Below are 22,323 nucleotides of genomic sequence, written 5' to 3' on the forward strand. Positions count from 1 at the left end.
GTAGTGGGGATATCAGCAAGACAGGTGCTGAGGTAGTGTGTTTTGAGTCCTACCTACATACAGTGCAGCGCCTCCACCTCATCAGGATCTCTGCGTCCGCAGGAAGATGGATCTGATGAGGAACTCCTTCTTGGTGCCTTCCTCTGCTGAGTAACACCACACTCACACATGAGGGTTTTGATGAATAAGGGCTTCTTTATTGCAGGTTCAGGCAGACTGCCCCTCGCAGCGGTCAGCTTAGCCGCTCATTCTTGCACCGCACATCCCTTTAGAAGGTCTTCCCTCCTAATGGTGTTGGGTCCCTTCTCCCCTCAGGGAGATCCCCACCTGTGTCAGGTCCCTGAACACAGTGTAGATACTCTCTATATATATCTGACAGCCTTAACTGCTGCAGACCTCCAGAACTCAAACATGCTCTGATTAACCTTGAACTCCTACTTGACACACATCTTGAACACTAACTTTTGGACGTGCTGTGTCTTAGGCCTCGGCCATGTTACCTGCTCAGCACTGAGCCCCTACAGCCGCAATTAGAGCGGCTTTAGTAGGGGCTCACCTGCGCTTTCGCGCGCTTGCAGAAGCGCAGGTCTTAGGGGAATTTAAAATTCCCCCGCTTGCCGGCGAGACAGGCCGGTCACGTGAGCGGTTCGCCCACTGAGGGCGAACCAGCTCCGTGACGTCACTGGCCCGCCCCCTGAAGGCCCGCTGACGGCGCGTGCGGTAAGAAATCGCAAGGCCAGGGAAAGCACCCGCTTTCCCTGAGCCTCAGCGAGCAAGCAGGGAGCATGGACTCAGCCTTATATAACTTAGGGAATAGCCACACCTCTTGTGTCACTAACAGTGGACACAGAGTATGTTACCACTCCCCTGGTGTACATATGACACCTCACCAGGGTGTGAGGGCAAACCTCCATGATTAATGCTGGCAATCCTGTATACTTACCAGGTTTACTGACAGCATGAGAGAGAACTGTATACCATTTTTAAACATGGCTACATAAGTATCAGATGAGAAAGTGAGATAGAATTAAGGGACTCAATTTCGACGTAGAAAGGGCAGCACAAGTTTTGCCCTCACTGGGTCTAAACTCCAAAGGAGGTCCCAATTGAAACAGTTTTCTGACTTTGCTAATACACAAGCCCCAGCCTATGATGTTGATCACTACCCACCTCCCACACACGATCCTGATACTATACATGGAGAGGGAGAGGTAGAGGACAGGGGTGTAGACAAAACTCCTTTCACATGTTTCTATTGTAACACTCTGGGACATATGAAGGGAGATTGTAGGTTTGCAGAAGAGGGACAACAGAAAGAATCAAACAGACCCAGAGTGTGAAAAATGTGCTGTGTTACAGGAAGGGTAGGAGTTCATACTGAACTAAAAAGCAATTCAGCTCTCTCATGTAAACTGCGGCACCACACACACCTAGTTAGCGCCCCTTCTCTGAATGTTACACAGGCATTTGTGCAGTTCAAAAGCATTCATTGCAAGTTAACCATTAAGCAAGAAATAAATTGGCTAGAATTCTAAAGAAGTAGTTTTAAATCAAATTTAAAGAACTGAATGTATCAATACACATATTATGAAAGTATTCAGATTAGTTACAAGAATAAGAATAAAAAATGAAAGTCTTATTAAATTTTTTTTTTGTTGTTGTTGCAGGAATTAAGAATGAGTTTTTGTTTGTTTTTTCACCAAGAGTGTAGATAAACAGTATTGTTTAGTGTAGATTTTGGTATCAGTGACAAGGTATACATTTTTAGGATCATATTGAATTATTTGGCTACAAATCAAGAGTATTATTTCTGATTGTCTTATAATTTCTTTATTCCGTGCTGAAAAATAGTGGGGGCTTCACCATGAATTTTTTTTCTGTTGGTTTTTTTTATTGTTTTAGAGAGCTCAAAGTAAATTGTGTGAGAAATAATCGTTCCATGTTTTGGAGTGAAATGTTATGTCACTCTATAACACTTAATGATTTAGGAGTGAAAGCTAATTAAGAGCAAAATGGACCTATGTATTATTGTATTTTAGGCATATTAGTCATCAGTTTTAAAAAGATTCGAACACAGATTTTTTAAGGATTTTGCCATCTTTTATATTAATGTTACCCGTGGAAAGATGGAAGTTTGAATGTATTACACAGCTAATGGTATTATATTGGTGCAATATGAAGGTGAAATACATATTTGTACTGAGATGGCGGCAATGGAAAAGGTCTTTCCTTTTATAAATTGGAGGAGGCTATTGTCTTTATACACAGGGACAGATTTTGGGATGAAGGCCAATTTTGGAAAGGATTTGAACACTATGCCCCTCTTTCCAATGTTATTTTTGTTTAGACTCTCAGCCTCCTTCTCAGCACAGAGTGTAATTAGAAGCTGTAAAATGGGTAATTCTTAATGTATATGAAAATGTAAATCTATATAGTGATAGCTCTTTTGTGGTATGAGTTCTAGCTGATCATCTGCCATTTGGATAAAAAGAGAGATATTAATGGCAAAGATGAATGGATAGTTAAGAGAGTTCAGTACAATTTGCGAGTGAATGGCAGTAATTGCAGACTAAGAATGGGTTAATATTTTGCAGGCATAGTTAGTTACTGTTAAAATACAGGTTCCTCATATTGGTAGCTATCCATTGCCAGGATGTTGCTAAGATGAGTGAATTTGTTATTGTGTTAAAAATATGCAAAGGTTGCTATGGAAGGAATAGTTGGAAAGATAGTTTGACATTAGCAATAAATAAATAGTGATTAACAATTAAGATTTTTAAATTGTCTGACATAGAAGATGTTATAGATGTTTATTTTTTTTTATTTATTAAGTGTTTTCTGTTCAAACTCATGACAAGAAACTGACTTTGTGTTCCTAAATAAACCGGTCCTGTCTGATTTTTGAACATCAGCAATGAAAAAGGTTGAAGATTACAGCAGCTACAAAAACAGTTGCAGAAATTTTTTTTAACAAACAGGGTCAGAGCATATTTTTGTTTGTTAAGGGGTAGTTCAGCTTAGTTAGGATTAGTTAGGATTGGTAATTATACAAATATTCAGAAAAGAAGGTCCTTTTGAAATTTGAAAGAAAAGTTTAATAATTATAATGTAGAAATTTGTTACACAGAATCCAAGGTCACACAAGCCAAAGAAAGGTATTACAAGCATAGTATATGGAGATCAGTGTAAATTATACAAAGGAAAGGCAGGTACATATGAACAAACAGATATCACTGCCAAGAAACTGATGCTGTACTTGACTTTCTCCCCGGGTGAAGGATGAATTTGGCATGCTTTCAACCAGAAGTGCAGCAGGCCCAGTACTTCGGATACTACGGTGCCTGGCACCATCAGGAACAGTTGCTGGTACATCTACCACTGCTAAGGCTCTTCCACCTGCACTGCCAATTGAGCCTAAAACAGTTGCTAGTGAGAACCTCACTAGTCTCGCAGGAGGGCCCCGGCAGAGCCACTCGTGCTCTGGCTGCCACTTCCACCACTCATTATTAAAAAACAAATGGAACTAATTAAAAAAGTAAGACAATAATATTAATATAAAAAAATATTAATTAACTTAAAGCCACACAGCCGAGCCATATAGGGGGATTTTAAATAATCCACAAGGATTGGAGGTGGAAAAATACATTTACTTGTTTCACATGCTGGCAGAGGACAAATCATTAAAAGAAATCTTCCCCAAACCTCCTATCCTTGCATTCCAGCAACTGCCAAACCCCAGACAGAAATTAGTCAACAGAAAACTTCATAATGAACTCAAGCACGCTGAGTTAGTTAGCACTGAAAAACACATAATACTGTAACTCCAAGTAGAAGATTCTCCAGGTCAGCAGACTCTTTGTAGACCCTCATATGAAGAAACACAAATGCAAGGATATAGTGCATTAACATTTACTTTAAGATGACAAACAACACAGAGGGGATGGTAACACACTCACTCTCCCCATAACAGGGCCTGTATCTCGGGAAGCAGGGGGTCCCTGGACTTCAAATCAACACGGTTCTGCTCTAGAGACCCCCTGCTTATCTACACTAGTATTAAAATGTATATTAAAACAGCTTCATTACCTTATCGGTTAGCTGCGAAAGCAAGGAAGGGGTTAAACATTAATAGCCTATTTCTTGGGGCAGAGTGAGTGGATGAAGGGGGTAGTAGTCCCGGGTGGGTGCTTAGGCTTGCCTGGAAGGTTGCAGGAGGAGTTAAACCCTTCACTGCCATAGCAGTGGGAACTGCTATGGTAATGAAGGGGTTAACCAGTCCTGCTACCGCCCGGAAGGCCTAAACATCCATCCTTGGGGCTACTACCCCCTTCACCCAATCCCTCTACCCCCAAGACACAAACATAAACACAACAACCTTACTACCCATCTCCTCTACCCCCAACAACCCCCCACAACACATACAGTACATTAATGGCAAAAAAACTATTATCCAGATATTGCCCATTATAAAATCCAACATTAGCCAGCCAGCATTAATCAAGTAAATAAAACTTTCAACGTACCCCTGCCATCATGAAGGGTGTCCTCATCAGCATACTCCAGGTCCATGTCCTCTGTTGTCAGCATGAGTACATGAAAAAATACAAATCAATACCACCTTCACCCACCCCCGCTACCCACAATAAACATGGCACTGTAGTTAACCCCTTCATTGCCTTAGCGGCTAGCCGCTATGTTAATGAAGTTGCCTGTAATAGCATTTTTATTGCATGGGATTCATGCCAGTGGTCTCCGGTGCTGATATGAATGGGTATCAGCTCCAGAGACTCCCGCATCAATCTGATGCAGGGAAAATGCATTTTTTTTCTAAGTCCTCTCTCGCCGCCTTCTCTGCAGGTTCTCCCCTTCTTCATGCCAACTTTTCCTGGCGTGAAGATTTTGGGAGAAACTCACCATTCTAGAGCCGCGATTAGCCTCGATAAACTGTTCGAGGCTACCAGTATTGCATGAGTTTCAGAACCTGCCGATAAGTGGCTTATTGCCGGTCACCCGGCGATCTTTTTCGACGGCTGCAAAAATTGGCAATTCATGACTTTATAGACCACTTATCGAGGCTTACAAAATAGCAGTAGGCATTTTGACCGGAAAGGCCTTGATAAGTGGCTTATTGAGGCTTATAGAATAGGCCCCTAATTGTCAGAGTTGGATAATACTACAGACCATTTTGCCAAGTGTCAGCCATTACAATCTGTATGAGCTTTTTAATTTGAAAGGTTGTATAATATGTCTTCAGCAGGTAAAATGTAGAAATAATATTAATTAAAAGTGAGTGTTGATATTAAATTGCGAGCTACAAGCCAGCACGTTCTAATTGCTCTTACACCACAGCTTTTAATCATAAGGGAAGGTTGTCATGGGAACAAAAGCAAACACCAAACCTCTGGGAATAAAACAGAATAGATGTTATGGGGAACATAATAGAGGATAAAATCAGGCATTTTCACTGTGAGATATAACCGTTAGGTATTTTTTATTATGGTACAGATGTTTAAACAACATATATATGTAACACTGTCCCCCCCCCCCCCAACCCCTCTGGGAGATCCATTGTATTACTAATGTGTGTGGTGCGGTACCTGTTAGGCTCCAGGAAATACTGAGTCGTCTGCATGATGGTAGTCGGACCAGGACAGGCTTATGGTGATCTCTGGGTTCTTTTGTTGGTACTTCAGCGCCTCCAGTTATGATGGGCTTCTGGGTTTCAGGACATCCGCTCCCACCACAACACCTCTTACCCCTCCTGCCCAGGAACTGACACCCAAGCAGAATATATTGAACAAGGGTTTATTGTGCACCACTGCAGCTCTTCATTGCAGCAGAATGGAATCTCCGAAGTCCCAGACATCTGGAGGGTGCATACCCCGATAGTAGGGGGCAAGGAGTCTTGATGGTCCCCAGGCCTAGGCCTGGGCATGCTTTCCCCTGATGGGGAAGACTGACAGCCCTTGTGCTCTCTTCTCCTCTAGCACAAGACTGACTATATTTGATACTCCCACTTGGAAGTCACTGGAAGGAGCAGGCTAATGGACTGTACCTATCTCTGATAGGCTTACACAGGCCATGAGTCACCACCTTACTTCCTTCATTTACAAGTGGAGCATAAGGGGGGGGGGGGTCACTGGCCTATAGATTAACCCATTAATGCCTGAATTTAGGGGCTTACATAACACTATGTGGGAAAGAGAGGTATTATGGGACATACCCTGTTACATATAAATATAAGCAATTCAGTATAATTCTAGTAAATATAGTCTAATTATTCTAGCATTGTGCCCCTGAGTAAAACATTAATCTCTGTAGTGCTGTAGTAGCTTTCAAAGCAATGCTCTGAAACATTGTACAATGCTTGCTTGAGGCTACCGAATGGCTCAAGGTCATTGTGACAGAAAGTGTCAGTTCAGCTTTGTTTTACCTCTTACTTGCATTGTAGGATTTGTGGCCTCGTTTAGCTAATGATAAAAGATAATGGGGGGAAAAAATGACTGACTCAATCTGCCCTAATTACTGGGATTTAATTAGTTGTTTACTTACTGCCTTAGTTCGAGGGATTGTGTAATTGCTTCGAGTTCCATATTTTGTAAACTTTTTTCAGAAAATGGAGATGTGACATTAAAGACATTGTTTCCGAAAACATTGCCTCGGAGTCAAACTGCTGGCTAATTCATTGTAGTGCTATAGTTCATAGAGGCAGCTCCGTGCTGCTCGTTACAGAGATTATGTCTACAGCAATCGTATGGTTCAACACGTGGCATTAATATGTGAGCAGGGGATGGGCATCAAAGGTAAAAAACGCAATTAGCTCCCTTCTTTTATGTGAAGCCAATGTACATTAGTGGTAGAGAAAACGTGAACACCACGCCAAGGTGTACATTTTGATAGCTTGATACTTAGCACATGTATTAATTGCAGTATAGTGGCAATGCCAAGACTGCCTGCTTTCAATATTGTTGAGAGATAATGCACAATGTGTTTTATATTTACGTTATTACAGTATGTGTGTACATTATTATGCGTCACAGCAAGCTTTTTAATACACATTTTAATTGCACAAAACATACCATGCACCAGGCGTATCTTTACCTTACTCATATTGAATGCGTGTAAACTAACGTTGTCCAACATATTTTATCCTCATGTGCTTGAATGTAACAAACACCTTCAGTAATATTTGTTTTTATTTATAAGGTTACAACAAGCGTTAAAATCACCAGGCCTAACCATTATTCAATATATCCTGATCTGGGAACACACACTGTCCAGCTGACTAAGATGTCTTGTTATCACCTACAAACAATGGGGTAGATACTCAAAGCTCCGTTAAATCTGGGCTACTAACGTGATGTTGCCTAAATAAGTAATGTCCATTAGTTTCCTTGGGTTTAACTGGTATCCACAAAGCTAATTTTATGTAAAACGAAAATCCGTCAGGTCGCTCATATGCATATGGCTAATGTGGCTTTATGCGGCTAATGTAAGGATAAGTGCTAACCCGGTGCTAACTGGCTGTAATGCTAAGCAAGATGACGGGTATAAATTGCAATGGAATGCAATATATACCAGGCCTCTACCTTCCATATAAAAAGACATAAATTAACTCCTTGGAAGCCATAGTGGCCATTAAGGCATGCAATGTGCATGCCTTCATGGCCACTAAGGTAACCAAGGAGTTAATATAATGACCCTTACTACCCTTCTACCCCTTGTATGTCATTACGGTCCAACCGCCATAGCATTAAATTATTGAACCCCCATAACACCCCTGGCCAGCCTAACCTCCCTCCCTGGGACACCTACCCCCATACCCAACCCCAAAATAGACTAATGGGCAATAGCCGTATTAGCCAAATGTGGCTAAAAGGGCTTTTGCCCATTGAAAAGTATTGCACGGAAAACATTCATAATAAAAATAGACAAAAAACACAGCAGGGAAAAAGGACGCTATGACAAACGGGTACAGGATAAAGAACTGCATGTGGTAGACAGTCCTTATTTGGAATTTAGGAATATTAGGCAAGCATTCATTGCAAATTGATTCTGAACCTAATGTCGTACTGGGGAAACCAAAAGGAATTCTGGTCTACAAAGTAAATCCTGAGAAAAGGCCTGGATCACTCAAAACACTCCATAGAAACCAACTATCAATTGGGCAACTTGAAGGATGCCCGCCCAGTAAGAGTGCTCTTCTCCAGTGGTGAATCCCAGAAGAAGTGATAGATTAACTTGAAGTCAGGGAAGATTCTGTAAGCCACCCAATGCCCTTGCTAGAAGGGAAAGTGATGACTGTGAGGATGAAGGAATTTAGGGCATTATCCAATATTAGGGACTCCAATGATACTGGGCCTTCCCAGTGATCCTCTGTAACACCGCACGAGTGGTCCAAGAACATATTAAGGGCTGCCAGCCCAGACCTGGACCCTGAAGCCAAGGAATTTGTTCCCTTAGTTTCACCAGAGTGACAAGTTTGAGGGCAGCCAAAACACATGTGGCCTTGAACAAAGCCATAGTGCAGACAGAACTAACCATGAGTCGCACAAAAGAAAGACCAGTCAGGGTAGAAATAGAACCAAATGTGTACCCTCCATGATGGGAGACTAGGCCACCTATGCAGTTAACGTATAATTCCCCTGTGTTGTCCACTGAAGTCCCAGTGGGTGATATACCAAGACGGGTCCCTCCTATGATGTGTAACCCAAGTGTACCCAGGAAATGTGGTGCTTGGTTGTGTACAAGGGCCTTATTATGTGTAAAGTGTACATATATGACTTCACCTGCTCCTGTGTATATATATTGTGATACCATCACGGTCCTCTAGGTGCTGGAATAGGGCAGCTATAGGACTTTTTCAACACACAGAGTTTATCTTCCCTAGAGAAAAGCAGCAGCTGAAAACTAATTAATTAGGCTGGACTCCTGAGTGAATGGGGAAGTGTTTTAAAAGACACAGAAAGTGTAACGCTTTCGCTCACCACGAACAAGGAGGGACCCCGGAACTGAGGTGGGAAGGATAAAACCTGCACCCGCAGCTGCAGAGGCACGCTTGGAAGGTGGATAGTCAGCGTACCCGGGTTTGATCGGAAGTGATAGCATTAGTCCAGATACTTGCGGATAGTAGGGAGGAGCCAGGAGAGTGGTCGTGTGGAGAGCCATGGTCGTGGATTGGAGCCGGGTGGTTGGTCAATGTCCGAAAGCTGAGGTCGAGGGTTGGAGAAGTAGGATGATCATGAGTCAAGCCGGTTCGATTTCCAGAGAGGGTCCTAAGTCAAGCCGGGTCGGTACACAGGAGAGAATGCGAGAGCGAGGAGAAAGCACTAGGGACAAGGCAGGGCACGAACGTGGAAACACAAGGCTACCAGGAACTATGCTCAGCCAAAGAAGGAATGGCTGAGCAGGGCATAAGAAGGACCAGGAGCCAATGGAAACTGGAGGAGTGACCCCAGCGAGGGCAGTGGGCAGCAAACAGAAGGTGACAGGTGAGGTGGATAATTACCCCTGCTGCGCTGCTTGTGGGCGGTGCTGTGTGTGAGGGAGGAGCGCAGCCAAAGCGGGAGGCGGGACCACATTGCGTGTGAGAGCAGAAGAAGCCCTGTGCACATGTGCCCTTACCAACGCTGGTGAGCGAGAGCAGGGGAAGGAGACTTGCACCTGGAGCCAGAGCAGCGGGGCACGGATTGGCAGGAGCGGGTATCAGCGTAGCGGGAGGAGGTAAGGGAGGAACCCCCCTTGAGGGAGGAGTACCCCGGTTTCTTACAGGAAGCTGCCAGACTAAGAGTGACTCACACTGCTGTTCCCAGAGAAGAGGGACAGAGAAGAGAGTGTCACAGAGGAGAGTTTCTCTGAGCTCACATGGGGCCGAGTTCCCCTTGGAAGGGAGGACAAGAGACCGTGCTGAAGCAGGGACGTCTGCTCCAAAGGACTAACAGATAAGCAAAATGCTTTATTATTGTGTGCAGAGACTGTATACATTGTTGCCTTTGCCAGGGCATGTTTTGGGGGTGGGAACCAGCTTAGCTGGCCATCCAACTAGTGAGGGCAAAAGCTACGGTGTAGTTAGTTTTCCCTAAAGGGAATAGGTGTTCTTTTTATGTTTTGTTTGGACTTAAGGGGACGGTGGGCCTGTTGATGTATGATTTAATCCCTGTAAATAAACCCCAAAGAGAGAAATGCTACATTTCTTGCATTAAATTGGGACTAAAGAGACTGCAACGTGGTGTGGGCATCACAATATACTGTATATACTCAGATGATATTGATGGGAACATCACCGTTTTCAGCAGGGGGAAACTATAACCGACTTGAGATGATACAACTCATGCTAAAACATGCTGCCCCCTAACTGGCTCCTCTCTGTTGTGTGCTGTTGGTAATGATCTAATGACTGAGAGCGAGCAGCAGGGGCTTCTGGGAGATGTAGTCTGAAATTGGGACACATGATATTATAGCCAATCAGTGTGAAGGAAATGCTGAGGAGAGAGAGGAGCACAAGGAGACCAGAGCTAGACAGACCCTGGAAAGAGCAGCATCTGTCTCATAGAGAAACCTGGTAACCAGGCCGTCAGGAGGACAGCTTAGCTAAACTGGGTGACTAGGTAAAAGACTGGCTCCCTGAGTGGAGTTGAAAGCAGATCAGTAGCCTACCAGACTAATGGAGTTGTGAGTAAACAGAGAGGGGATCCTAATTACAAACAAGGGTACCAAAGTGTTTGCGAAGAGACAGACCTGCTATTATGAATGCACCAACCATAACGGGGAGTAGAACTTGGGCCCCCGCCATAGGATATTGAAGTCAGTCTAAGGGAAATAAAGAGTATGTATGTGTATATATATATATATATATATATATATATATATATATATATATATATATATATATATATATATACATACAAAAAACAAATCTACGCAGGAAATGGCACTAAGTGAATTAATAAGTGATAATATTATAATAATATAGTGTAAAGAATATCAGGCACTGGTCAGGAGAATATAACATAGGATGCAGCTCTAAAAAGATATTGCCTATCCTAAAGAATTGAAAAAAAGAAAAAAGCGCAATAATATGTAGCTGTTAAAAATGTGGGGAAAATTTAATAAAGGCAATGAAGGTTGGTTACTGATAGTACAAATGACAAAAATACAGAAATAGCATGACAATAAAACAATATATCAATATATATGTGAATAAAAAATAGAGGAACAAATAAATGTCCAAAACTGTGTCCAAAAAAATTCCAGAAATTCTATTGTGAGGGAGTAGCACGCGATAGAAATAAAGCACTTATTGCCCGACAGGATGGTGATTAAAGCAACAGTGGGAAGTAGCGTGACTCTGATATATAACAAATGTGAAGGTAGATATAGCCGTGATAAGCTGTGGGATGTTTCTTGTAAATAGGATCGAAGGGAAAGGCAGAGGGGGGTAAGGGAACGGTCTCACCAGATGAGTGTAAACGCGATGAACCCCAAGGGGTGTCTGCGTCCCTCCATCAGCTGCGCCTGCCAACCTGCGACGCAAGTATACCGTGTTGCTGATCCGGGTAACACTAGAGACTCTGTCCTGTCTACTGTATACCCCCCTCACGATAGCCAGATTCCTCCAAACAAAGGTTGATACAGCAGATAGATCTTTACTGCTGTACTGTTGTGTTGACTCCCACCACACTTAAGCTGACATCTTCCTCTAAGATGCCAGTATCAATCAGACTGCTGTTCTCCACTTCTCACTCCTCACTCCTCTCACGTTACTCGGCTCTCCTCCCACAATCAGCTGGTGGACACAGTGGCGTAACCTATGCGTTTCGTCAGCTGTTGCGCCGACTTCTACAGGGTTGTGACCTAGGGAGTAGGGGATGGACTTAAATAGAGCTCATTAGACTCCTCTCTTCTCCTATAACTTCATCTTCTCTCAGAACTGGACTGAACTCCTTAATTTGGGAGAATGTCAGAATTTATAATCTTTGGGGAGTGTCTGTAACTCTGACACATAACAAGCCAGATCTGGATACTGATAGGCCCTCACATACAGGGTGTGTTCTAATCAATATCCAACCCTCAGATTGACATTCTCAGTAGTTGCTAGGCCCGCCCTTGGATCTGATTACATCATCCAAGGCTGTAACACACACACAGGCCTACAGGAGGAATTAACCTTTCCCCTGCCTGCACTAACAGGACTGACACTGGTAAGGCCCAGGAAAAAGAAGTAGCTGCCTGGAGGCTAGGCTATATATATTAAATAAAAAATGAATAGACGATACCGTTCTGTGGCTAACGAAATGCTTTTGTTTGTGCGAGCTTTCGAGATACACTGATCTCTTCTTCCGGTGTTGTTACAATGGATAAAGCAAGAAAGGTTTAACTTAAAAACAGTGCATCTTGGAATGTTATCTGTGACTGAAACTGATCCTTCCCCCCTGTGCTGTATGCGATTTATGACTTGAGTTGTTAAATGGTCCCTGAATGTTAGTGATGTAAGTGTGTGTATGTATGTATGTATGTAAATATAAATTTATAAAGCGCCCACAGTGTATGAAGCGCTTTACAAAAGGTGTGTGAGGAGTAGGAGTGTATACCAATGGTGTGGGTAGGTATAGAAATGAAGAGGGTGTTGCAATACTATGTGTGGATACTATGTGGTCCCTATTGGTATAAGGGATGGAATTACATTGTGTATGTGTAAGTGTAAGAGATAGTTGTGCGTGCATTCATATAGCGCAGTATGTATAGACATGGCCTTTAGCACTCATGGGAAGAGAGTTATCTTGTGTCAGTAGTGACTCATGAAACTGCGGTCTCAGTTTAGGCCACCGCTAAGTGTCCCGAACAGTTGCATAAATTTGTATTCATGCAACCGTCTCTCTTTCGGTGTTCTAAGATTACCTTCGAGTATGGCCACCTCCAGATCGTTCATCTTATTGCCAGAGTCAGAGAAATGTTCGCCGACAGGACTGTCTCTTGTTCCGCATGTGATGCTGTGGCTATGCAGATCAATTATCTTTTTTAGCCCCTGTCCCATCTCAACTAAGTAGTAGCAGACCCCTGGGCATTTCGTGCACATGATGAGGTACACAACATTGGAACATGGTGAACCTTCCTCTGATTTTGTACTCCAGATTCCTGTGTGGTATTTGTATTGTGCCCGCTGTGTGGAGCATTGCTCAGGTTTTGCATCTTGCGTCCTAGCATGTTTTTGAATACTTTACTCCTCACCATCATTTTCTTGAGATTATGAGGTTGTCTGTATGATAATAAGGGTGTTTCTGGGAAGTGAAACAGAAAAAAACACAGTACAAGTGCGCAACTATATTGAATATACAACGTGAATTAAAGTGAATTAACCACTAAATACTAATGTGAGTATAAAGTAACTAGGTTACCAATGAGGAGCGTCTACTGCTATGATAGGGTGGTCCAAGACCCAGAATCTAGACAAAACAAAACACAAAACAGCGCACAACGCTCATGGTGAAGTATGAATGAACAATTTATATTAAAAAGTAATTCAAGGTTCTGCGTACATCAGAAAAAGGTTAAACAGGCATGTAACTGTAACTCAGACAGTTGTTACCGCTCGAGCATCAGGACACAGGAGAAGGCAGCAGTGAATCACCCGATCTCAGGAGTCTGCAGTCATAGCGTGCTGTGCTCTCATCTGCTGGGCTTTTTGGAAGCAAGGAATCCTTTTACGGCTTCCACGTAGTCAGAGCGGATGAGTCCCGAACTCCGTTAGGGAGTAGCTGTTGAAGGGACAGTCTCACCGAGCAGTATTAGCTCTGCCTCTCACACCAGCACACTGAACGCCGATACACGCCGACGAACACAGATGACGTCACTGGAGGGACGTCGACCAGGAAGGTGCCACACTCGAGCTCTTCACTTAGCCAGATAAATGATAAAATACTAGGGTACTAACAGATCAATAAAAGTATAATTCCAACGTGTTTTGTAGCAACTATAAAGGCCACTTCATCAGGGAAGTACTAATACTGCTCGGTGAGACTGTCCCTTCAACAGCTACTCTCTAACGGAGTTCGGGACTCATCCGCTCTGACTACGTGGAAGCCGTAAAAGGATTACTTGCTTCCAAAAAGCCCAGCAGATGAGAGCACAGCACACTATAACTGCAGACTCCTGAGATCGGGTGATTCGCTGCTGCCTTCTCCTGTGTCCTGATGCTCGAGCGGTAACAACTGTCTGAGTCACAGTTACATGCCTGTTTAACCTTTTTCTGATGTACGCAGAACCTTGAATTACTTTTTAATATAAATTGTTCATTCATACTTCACCATGAGCGTTGTGCGCTGTTTTGTGTTTTGTTTCTGGGAAGACCTGTTGTAGTCTTGTATCTTCCTGGAGAATGAGCTGTAGTTCCCTGGCGATCTTGCATAGGGCTTCTGGGTGTGGGTTATATCTGACCACCAAAGGTACCCTGTCGCTTGTCTCTTTCTGTCTTTATTCAAGGCGATCACTTCTTGGTATTCTGTGGCTTTGTGGATTAGCTGATCTACAATTCTCTGGTTATATCCACAGTTTATAAAATCTGATCTCAAGGCCGTAATCCACTGGCCTCTGTCTGCTGTGTCAGAGAATATCCGGTTGTATGCTTAGTGTGTGTCGGGTGGAAGCTGTTGTCCCTCAAATAGCTGGCTCTGTCTGTAGGTTTGCGGTATACAGAAGTCGTTGGTTGTTCTTTATAGTAATGGTGGTGTCTAGGAAATATAGTTCGTACTTCATACACATACATACATATACACACACACTCTTACATCACTAACATTCAGGCACCATTTAACACCTCAAGTCATACATCGCATATAGCACGGGGGAGGGATAGTCCCACTGTTGTGCTTAAAAGGATACACAGGGAAAGATATGAAGAATTGAGGAAATAGCGCCTCCAGAGGTCAATGTGAAGAATACACCCGAGGTTAAAAAATGAAGGAAACAGTCTGTTTTATGTGTAATGTGCCTGGCCATACAAAACAATGTCCTATCAGGAATGGGTATCCCGGCGTGGTCCCGCAAAAGGAACTGCACTAGAAATGTTTATGGTGTGAAAAGCTGAACCACACCAAACTGTCATATTCTCTAGCCTGCTGTACCCATGCTTGGCCACCGGGACTGCTGCCACTCTCAATGTCTTGTTCTAGCCTGCAGTACCTATACTTGTCCACCGGGATTGCTGCTGCTAAACTAAGGAACATTCCAGACTCTGATACCTGACACCTCTGCACCTGTGCTCCCCCTCCCAGCCTGCCTATATAAACCTCCCATTCCTGTTCCTCCCTTGCCTCTGTTTCAAGTCAGACTCCTATGCACATGCCTCTGATCCTGATCTGTTCCTGTATTTGAGTCTGTTCGCAGTAATCCCCTTGCTGGTTATCTGGCTTGTCCCTGTTTGTTCCCGTTCTCAGTCCCTGCTCCCGGACCTGTCCTGCCCCGCCTGTCCTGTTCCAGTCTCCTTGTTGCCGATCTCTGCTTGTTACCTGACTTTACTACCTGCCGCCTGCCTCGGACCCCTGCTTGTTACCTGACTTCGCTACCTGCCACCTGCCTCGGACCCCTGCTTGTGACCCCTACTTCGCTTCCTGCTGTTCCGGCCACCGAGATCCTATACGCCACAGGAGTCTCCCGTGACACAAACACTGTCCCTTCAGGCTGGATGAGGATCATGACGTGATGAGGAGGAGGTCTCCTATGGGGCCCCGCGAAAAGGACAGTCTCCTTTTTCAACAGAAGCTCCAGAAAAAGAGGAGCTTGCTGTTTTATACTTGTAGTCCTCCGCACCTCTAGGGGGAGCTGATGCAGCTCCTCGGACTATTATGTGGACGTGTTGGCCATGTTGGCTCTTCCAAAGGACTAGAGAGAGAGGATATCCCCTAAAAGAACAGGACTACCTCTGGAGAGTGAAGACCGCATGTCAGTACTGCCAGAGACCGCGGAGTGGAAGGTTGTGCCAGTGGAGGCAGTTAGGCTGCCATGGAGTAGGACAGTGACACCCCACAAGCCCCAGTTAGTCCTCCATCCCCAGTAGCGGAGTATTGCACGGCTGGCCCGTAGGCAGGGACTTTCCTCAGTAGGTTGCGCTGTGCATGAACCACGGAGCGAAGCCGCCTGGAGGAAAGGAATCATTAAGGACAGCAGGATCTACACATGGCAGCCGGAAGTAAGGAGGGAAGGGGATTGTGTTTGGAGGCCACTGCATTGCGGGACATAGATGCGGCCTATCTCCATCAAGGGAGACCTAGGGGGATACCCTTAGCCAAGGAAGGTACCAACATGCACCACTATTACAAGGGGGAGGGTAGCGCTGCCCTCACATACATATTAGATATAACTCTAGATGGACATCTGGCTGTATAAGGTGCATCAGCAATATAGTGCCAGAAGGACACAAAGGGTGTGCATTATTGTTGGTATATGCTATGTGTATTCTGTTGAACCTGTCAGTATTACTGTACTGTGTTATGCATGTGTATTTGCTAGGACCCCGCTGGTAAAGAGTATTGCTTATCACTGTCGTGTGTTGTGGTTATTTGATGTATCTGTTCCTGTGAGGAGCCATCCCGCCTACGCTGGGATCCCCCACAGATGGAGGCACTGCACCCCGCACCTCCAAGCTCCCTATGAGCAGAGGCCCAGGCCTTCTGTGAGCCTGCAGATTAGCACCCTAACATACGTAGCATGCAAATCTCCATGGGGGGGAGGTGTTATATTTGGAGGCGCTGCTGAGATTCTGATTTTGGATGCGTTAAATTAAATGAAACACCATGTTCATACCATCCAGACAGAAGATCCATCAGTGGGCTGTTGAGTTCATGGCACCTCCCGCCACGTGGTTGCCATCGGCCATGTCCCGGCCGAAATCCCTTTACACACTGTGTGCCTAGCCCTGAGGTGGCTTCCGGGTTGAGCCATAGCCCGACCCCTAGGCCGAAAATGGGACCCCACCTCTACATGGAGCATGGTTCTAGTTACCGCCAGTTGTAATTTAAGAGAGGTTGATGGGCCTCAGGCCCTGTACCTGCGTGGAGGCCTACCCAGCGGGTGTCCTCTCACATACCCCAAACTGGTAGTCAAAACAGAGGACCCTAGCCCCAGCCCTGCACCTGAAATGGCCTTGGGGGCTGAGTCTTCTCACCCCCTAAGTAGCCCCTGCAAAAGTGAGGCTAGCATAGCATCCAGCCATAGCAAATGATCTGACCACAGCGGCTCTAGCTCGGCAGGAGAAATGCCCGTGTTCGTGGAGGTATAGCAGCAACTGGCTGACAACCGCGCGCAGTCATCACAGGCTCACCACTACCGCAAATTGAAAGCTTTTGCTGGGGTACTGCCAACCCCGTTGGGTGAAGAATTTTGGGAGGGGAAAGACCATACGCTGCAAGTTCTGTAAGAATGGTCCTCCTCTGAGGCCATAAAGAGGCAGAGGATTGTTGAATGCATTGTTGAATGCGTGCGGCCCCCTGCCACCAATATAGTCCAGCTGTACCGTGAATGTCAAGCGATGTCCGATTATAGGTTATGGAACCCCTGATGAAGTCACGTGTGTGTGACGAAACGTCCTGATGAAGTCACGTGTGTGTGACGAAACGTGTTGGGACGTTAGTTGCTGAGGTGTCACTACGTTGAGGAGCTACGGGAGGAGTTCCGGATATCCCTGCAGGATAACAGCTGATTGTGAACATCCAGTTGATTTCTACACGCTGTATGCTGCAGGACCAGGGGAACTGCTCCATACACCTATAATCGGACATCGCGGGGTGCGTTTTACCCCTTGGTAGGAGCTGATGATTGTTGCGACAAGGTCCCCAAGTATTCAGCTACACGGCTTTGGACTCCCACTCCCGTTGGTGAACGGCTACAGCACAGAGTATTATCTCTCACATGCTTGTTATTTTAAACCCTCTTGTAAGTGCAGGTCCTAAAGACTGGGCTTCCCTTTTATTAATTAATCCCCCGTTTATACACAGATTTATGCTATGGAGCTTGCGCTTCCTTTTGTTTTCTGTTTATATATATATATATATATATATACTCACTGTGTGCTCATTTGCATGTCATTTCCCAGAATCCCTTGCTGCAGTGGAAGTGCTGTATGCTGGGTGATAATGGGGAAAGGCGGGGTTGCAGACCTGCCTAAGACATGCAGATGAGCATACAGCTATATTTGTATATATATATATATATATATATATATATATATATGTAGCCCTTTTTCTGAACCCCTGCACAAAGGAACTACTAATGCTGTGTTTTACCTGTGGCTCCAGGAGTCTAAGCCTCCGCTGTTGGGGAGCCTGGGGTCTTACCCTCTCTTATCATGGTGCAGCGCCTCCACTTACCCAGGATCCCCATTGTAGAGGATCTACCCTGAGTAAGAAAACATAACAACTGTATTGTTCAACAAGCAACCTTTTACTATTGATACTAACTAATCAGATAATGCAGAGTACACATAACATGCATAAGACCCTTACACTCTATAATCATAACATAGCACACTGTGGCTCGGCCACACCTTTATAGGGTTAATGTCCTGTACACAGGTGGCTCTGCCACTCTCCCAAGGAGTATGTCCTGCAACTAGTATTTGTATTGAAGAGTTTACTGGCACACTAGTGCCCCCAATTAGTTAGTGGGAGGCGGGATCAGCGCCTGGTGACCGGTGTAGGTGCACTTGATGACTAACAATACCTCCCGGTCACTGCGGTGACCACACCACTTCACAAAGGGTCCGTAGTGTCGCTCCAGCCTTGCGCCGACACTCTGCTCTGCTGTGTGGTCTGCTCTCCAGACCAAGATGGCGTCCGCAACTCTTGCAGCTGAACCAGCACTAATGGGATGCTTCCCTAAGAGCTACGGCCGTCCCTACAAAAGCGGCACCCTACGATGACAGGGGTTATGCTCCTGGGGGATGTATCTGTCCTAAGCGGAAGGGTCACTGACCCTCCGCTCGCACACACGAGGTTCCGCCACCTTCCTCCTTCTCTCTCTCACTCGTGTGTCCTCCCACACGCTTCCTGTCTCTCTCCTCTCCAAAATCCAATCACCCTATTGGTTCCCAGCCTCAGCTGACTTCACCACAGTTCACAGTTCAAAGTTCAACCCCCAAGGCCCCGTCGGATTGGTTGCCGTTCGCGCGCTTTCCTCGCGCATGCGCAACCTTGCTATTCACACAGTAATCTTACTTGCAAAAGAACAGTATGGCGCTTCCTGCATTAGTAACCGCGCGGAACCCACATATATATGTACACAGTCCTAACACATCCTTACATATATATATATATAATGTATTACATCATAGAAAGAATAATAAAAAATACCATAAAAACAAACGGTTTCTATCTTCCTTCATCCCCGTATCTACATCTCTGCACAGTTGGCAGTGATCTGCAATATGGATTTATTTCCTGCTCTACAAGGATGCAGCTCTTACTGCTGGAGGTATACTGGTCTGTTCTGATCCTTGTTATTATTTCTGTGTTTTTTCTTCGTCAGGAGTCAGTACTTATTCTACCAAGGGGTACTTTATGTGAGGATGCAAAGATAGTGAGGCAGCCGAGGAGATTTTCTTGTGTGAGACCAGTCGGCTGTGTTATTTGTTATCACCACATGTACTGTATATTTTCTTTTTAGATCTAGGGTCGTCCTTACTTTGATTTGACGGAGTTACATTATTTGTCACAGTTTGTGGGAGATTATATGATGGGGAAGTTTGTTTTTGTATTGTTTTTTATTACTCTTTCTATGATGTAATAAATAATATTTGTATGTTGGGCTCTACCTGAGTGCTTAACTGGGTTCCCTCCTTTCAGTATAATATCTATTGTTACCCATTAGCACCACCAGAGGCATTACTGTTTAGCCCTACATTACTGGTCTATGGTACCTCATTGATCTATTAGTTTATGTTTAGCGGTATCATTTCTCTTTTGTGTGTGTCTGTATCTATTTATACACAGTTGTGTATATACCTACAGTACTCGTGTATGCTAATGTTTGATATTTTATTGCTTTGCTCCTCCGACCCTATTGTGCTGCGCTTCAGAAAATGTTGGTGCGTTAAGAATAAATTATGATAATAATAATAAATATACAGTGTGTATATTTTCCTGCACTCGATTCTAAAAATGCGCCGGATGTAATACTCTTTACAGTTGACTTCCTAAACACCGAACCAAATGGTGGATCAATAAAAGTAATTTTCTGAATGTCCAATTAATCCAAAAGTCACTTAGCTATTCTCAGAAGAGGCCATCAAATATGGGTTCATGGCAGAACATTTCCACAAATGATCAGCCCCTTGGTATATTAACAACCTCATGATTGCGCATGGCTGCTTATTTCTTTAAAATTAATATAATGATGCAGTACTAAATTGTACAATTCCATTAAAAGGATAAGTGAAGCAAAACATGCAGCAATCTTAAGCAGCCATAAATGAATATGTTTTCCTGTGATAGTGCTAGCAACCTCAGCCTCCTTATTCAGCCTTAAATGATAGATTTAGTGCATACGGCCTGCTGATACGTTTGGTGCAGTTTTGTTATCTTTAATTGTGATTGCAGTGTGTTCCCCTCTATCTTCCATCAAAATGCCTTGGTGGTGAAAGGATGATAGAGAGGGGGAGGGAGCATACAAAATCATTTGACGTCTCCGCTATGCCACTTGAATGCACAAGCAGCTCACACAGATTTTCAATGCAACACACTGCTGGTGCGATGAGATGAAACAGAATGCAGGTTTAACAGCTTCAGCGCTGGATCGCTGCCAGTCACTGTAGGCATGGCCAACTCCAGTCCTCAAGGGCCACCAACAGGTCAGGATTTCAGGATATCCCTGCTTCAGCACAGGTGGCTCAATCAGTGGCTCAGTCGTAGATTCCGACTGGCTAACAATCCGCCAATGGATTGCAGAATCGAGTCTTGAAATTCCGTGCAGATTGTCCTGTTGCGGTTTTTGATGAATCTGCACGGATTGAAGCTGGAACAATCCGTTGCCGGATTGCGGAATCCGCCATGTCGATTTTCAGTGATAAAATAAATCTGGAAAAAATGAATCACCCTTTTTTGAGACTGATTCGGGGAAATCCGTGGAACAAAGGAACTGGTCGATCCAATGCCGATTCAAATCCGCAAAAATAAATAAATCACCCATCTCCAGTTATTATAATTCAGTAATTCTGCTATTATGAGTTTGTATTATCTGTATGATGTGGCGTTTTTTGTGGGGAAAATAATGTCAGCAATTTTTTTTTTAATATTAGAATTGCAATCAATAATACATATGTGAAAAAGAAAAGGTGGCAGATAAGTGTGTATCCTTTGCCACACACGATTCCAGCAATACTCTTAATCATTTCTTAATCGTTAAATTGAGGTTGCTTGTTTTATAAAAAATAAAGGTGGAAAAACGGATTTCCTTTAAGTTCCCCACAAAAACAGCAGCTTGTAAAAAAGATGATATATTTAACATTTATTATTTTATTGATAAACTTTGCATCCTGAAATATCAATGGACCTGTGAAATTAGTGGTGAGATAATAAGCACTGACTGCTTTCACATCACAGAAAGGGGATTGTATGAGATGTGTGCATTAAATGGCCTTGACAATACACCGAGCACAAAGTAGGATACAGGTAGTCCTCGCTACCCAACGTTTCACTTTATAACGAATGGCATATCCAACACTTTACAATGCAACCCTGAGGGCTGTTTTTCGACGCCGGAATGTGTTATCCGACGCTCACCGCCACTGATTAACATGGGACTCACTTTACAACGGATTCACTATCCAACGCTACTTCCAGAACGGATTCCGTTGGATAACCGAGGACTGCCTGTACACACAAGGGAGGCCCAGCATGTGATTTAATTTTGGGGTGTGAAGGAAATTCATAACCAAGTCACCTGTATAACACTCTAATGTATTACCAGCTAAACCACAGCCCACAGCTATATAAACTTTGTCTCATGCACAAGAAAGTGAAAGGTGATTATTTTTCTTATCTATTTTACCGTGCAAGAGTTTTGCATCTTGGGTAATAGGAATACTTAATCATGTTATTGTTAGATCTGCCAGAATGTCTCTGTGTGCCTATATATCAGTGAATAGGCAAGGTCTACTATTAACACGTGTGCCTGTGATATAGTATTTAAAATAATGAACATCTGGTGACAACATAATTTCAATATTCCAAATAGCATAGGGCAGCACATTTATGAATATTGCTTAAAAAATAAAGGATGACTGTTTTATACATAACTTTGGTGAACTGTAACATAGCTATTGCTATATTTGGTCAG

At 44.0% G+C, this 22,323-nt stretch overlaps 1 long non-coding RNA gene across 2 annotated transcripts in view; it reads right to left on the bottom strand.

Moving 5' to 3' along the window:
* Positions 1–22,323, bottom strand: part of LOC142465531 (uncharacterized) — an 82,248-nt gene that overhangs the window by 36,124 nt on the left and 23,801 nt on the right. Inside the window, exon 3 of one of the 2 annotated variants that reach the window (XR_012787915.1) lies at positions 20,694–21,062. The exons of the other annotated variant lie outside the window; for it this stretch is intronic. This is a non-coding gene — a long non-coding RNA (uncharacterized LOC142465531). Of the gene's footprint in view, positions 1–20,693; positions 21,063–22,323 lie in introns of those variants that run through there. 2 annotated transcript variants of the gene reach the window in all.

The sequence above is a fragment of the Ascaphus truei genome, chromosome 1, assembly GCF_040206685.1.
Source record: "Ascaphus truei isolate aAscTru1 chromosome 1, aAscTru1.hap1, whole genome shotgun sequence".
NCBI classification, from domain to species: domain Eukaryota; kingdom Metazoa; phylum Chordata; class Amphibia; order Anura; family Ascaphidae; genus Ascaphus; species Ascaphus truei.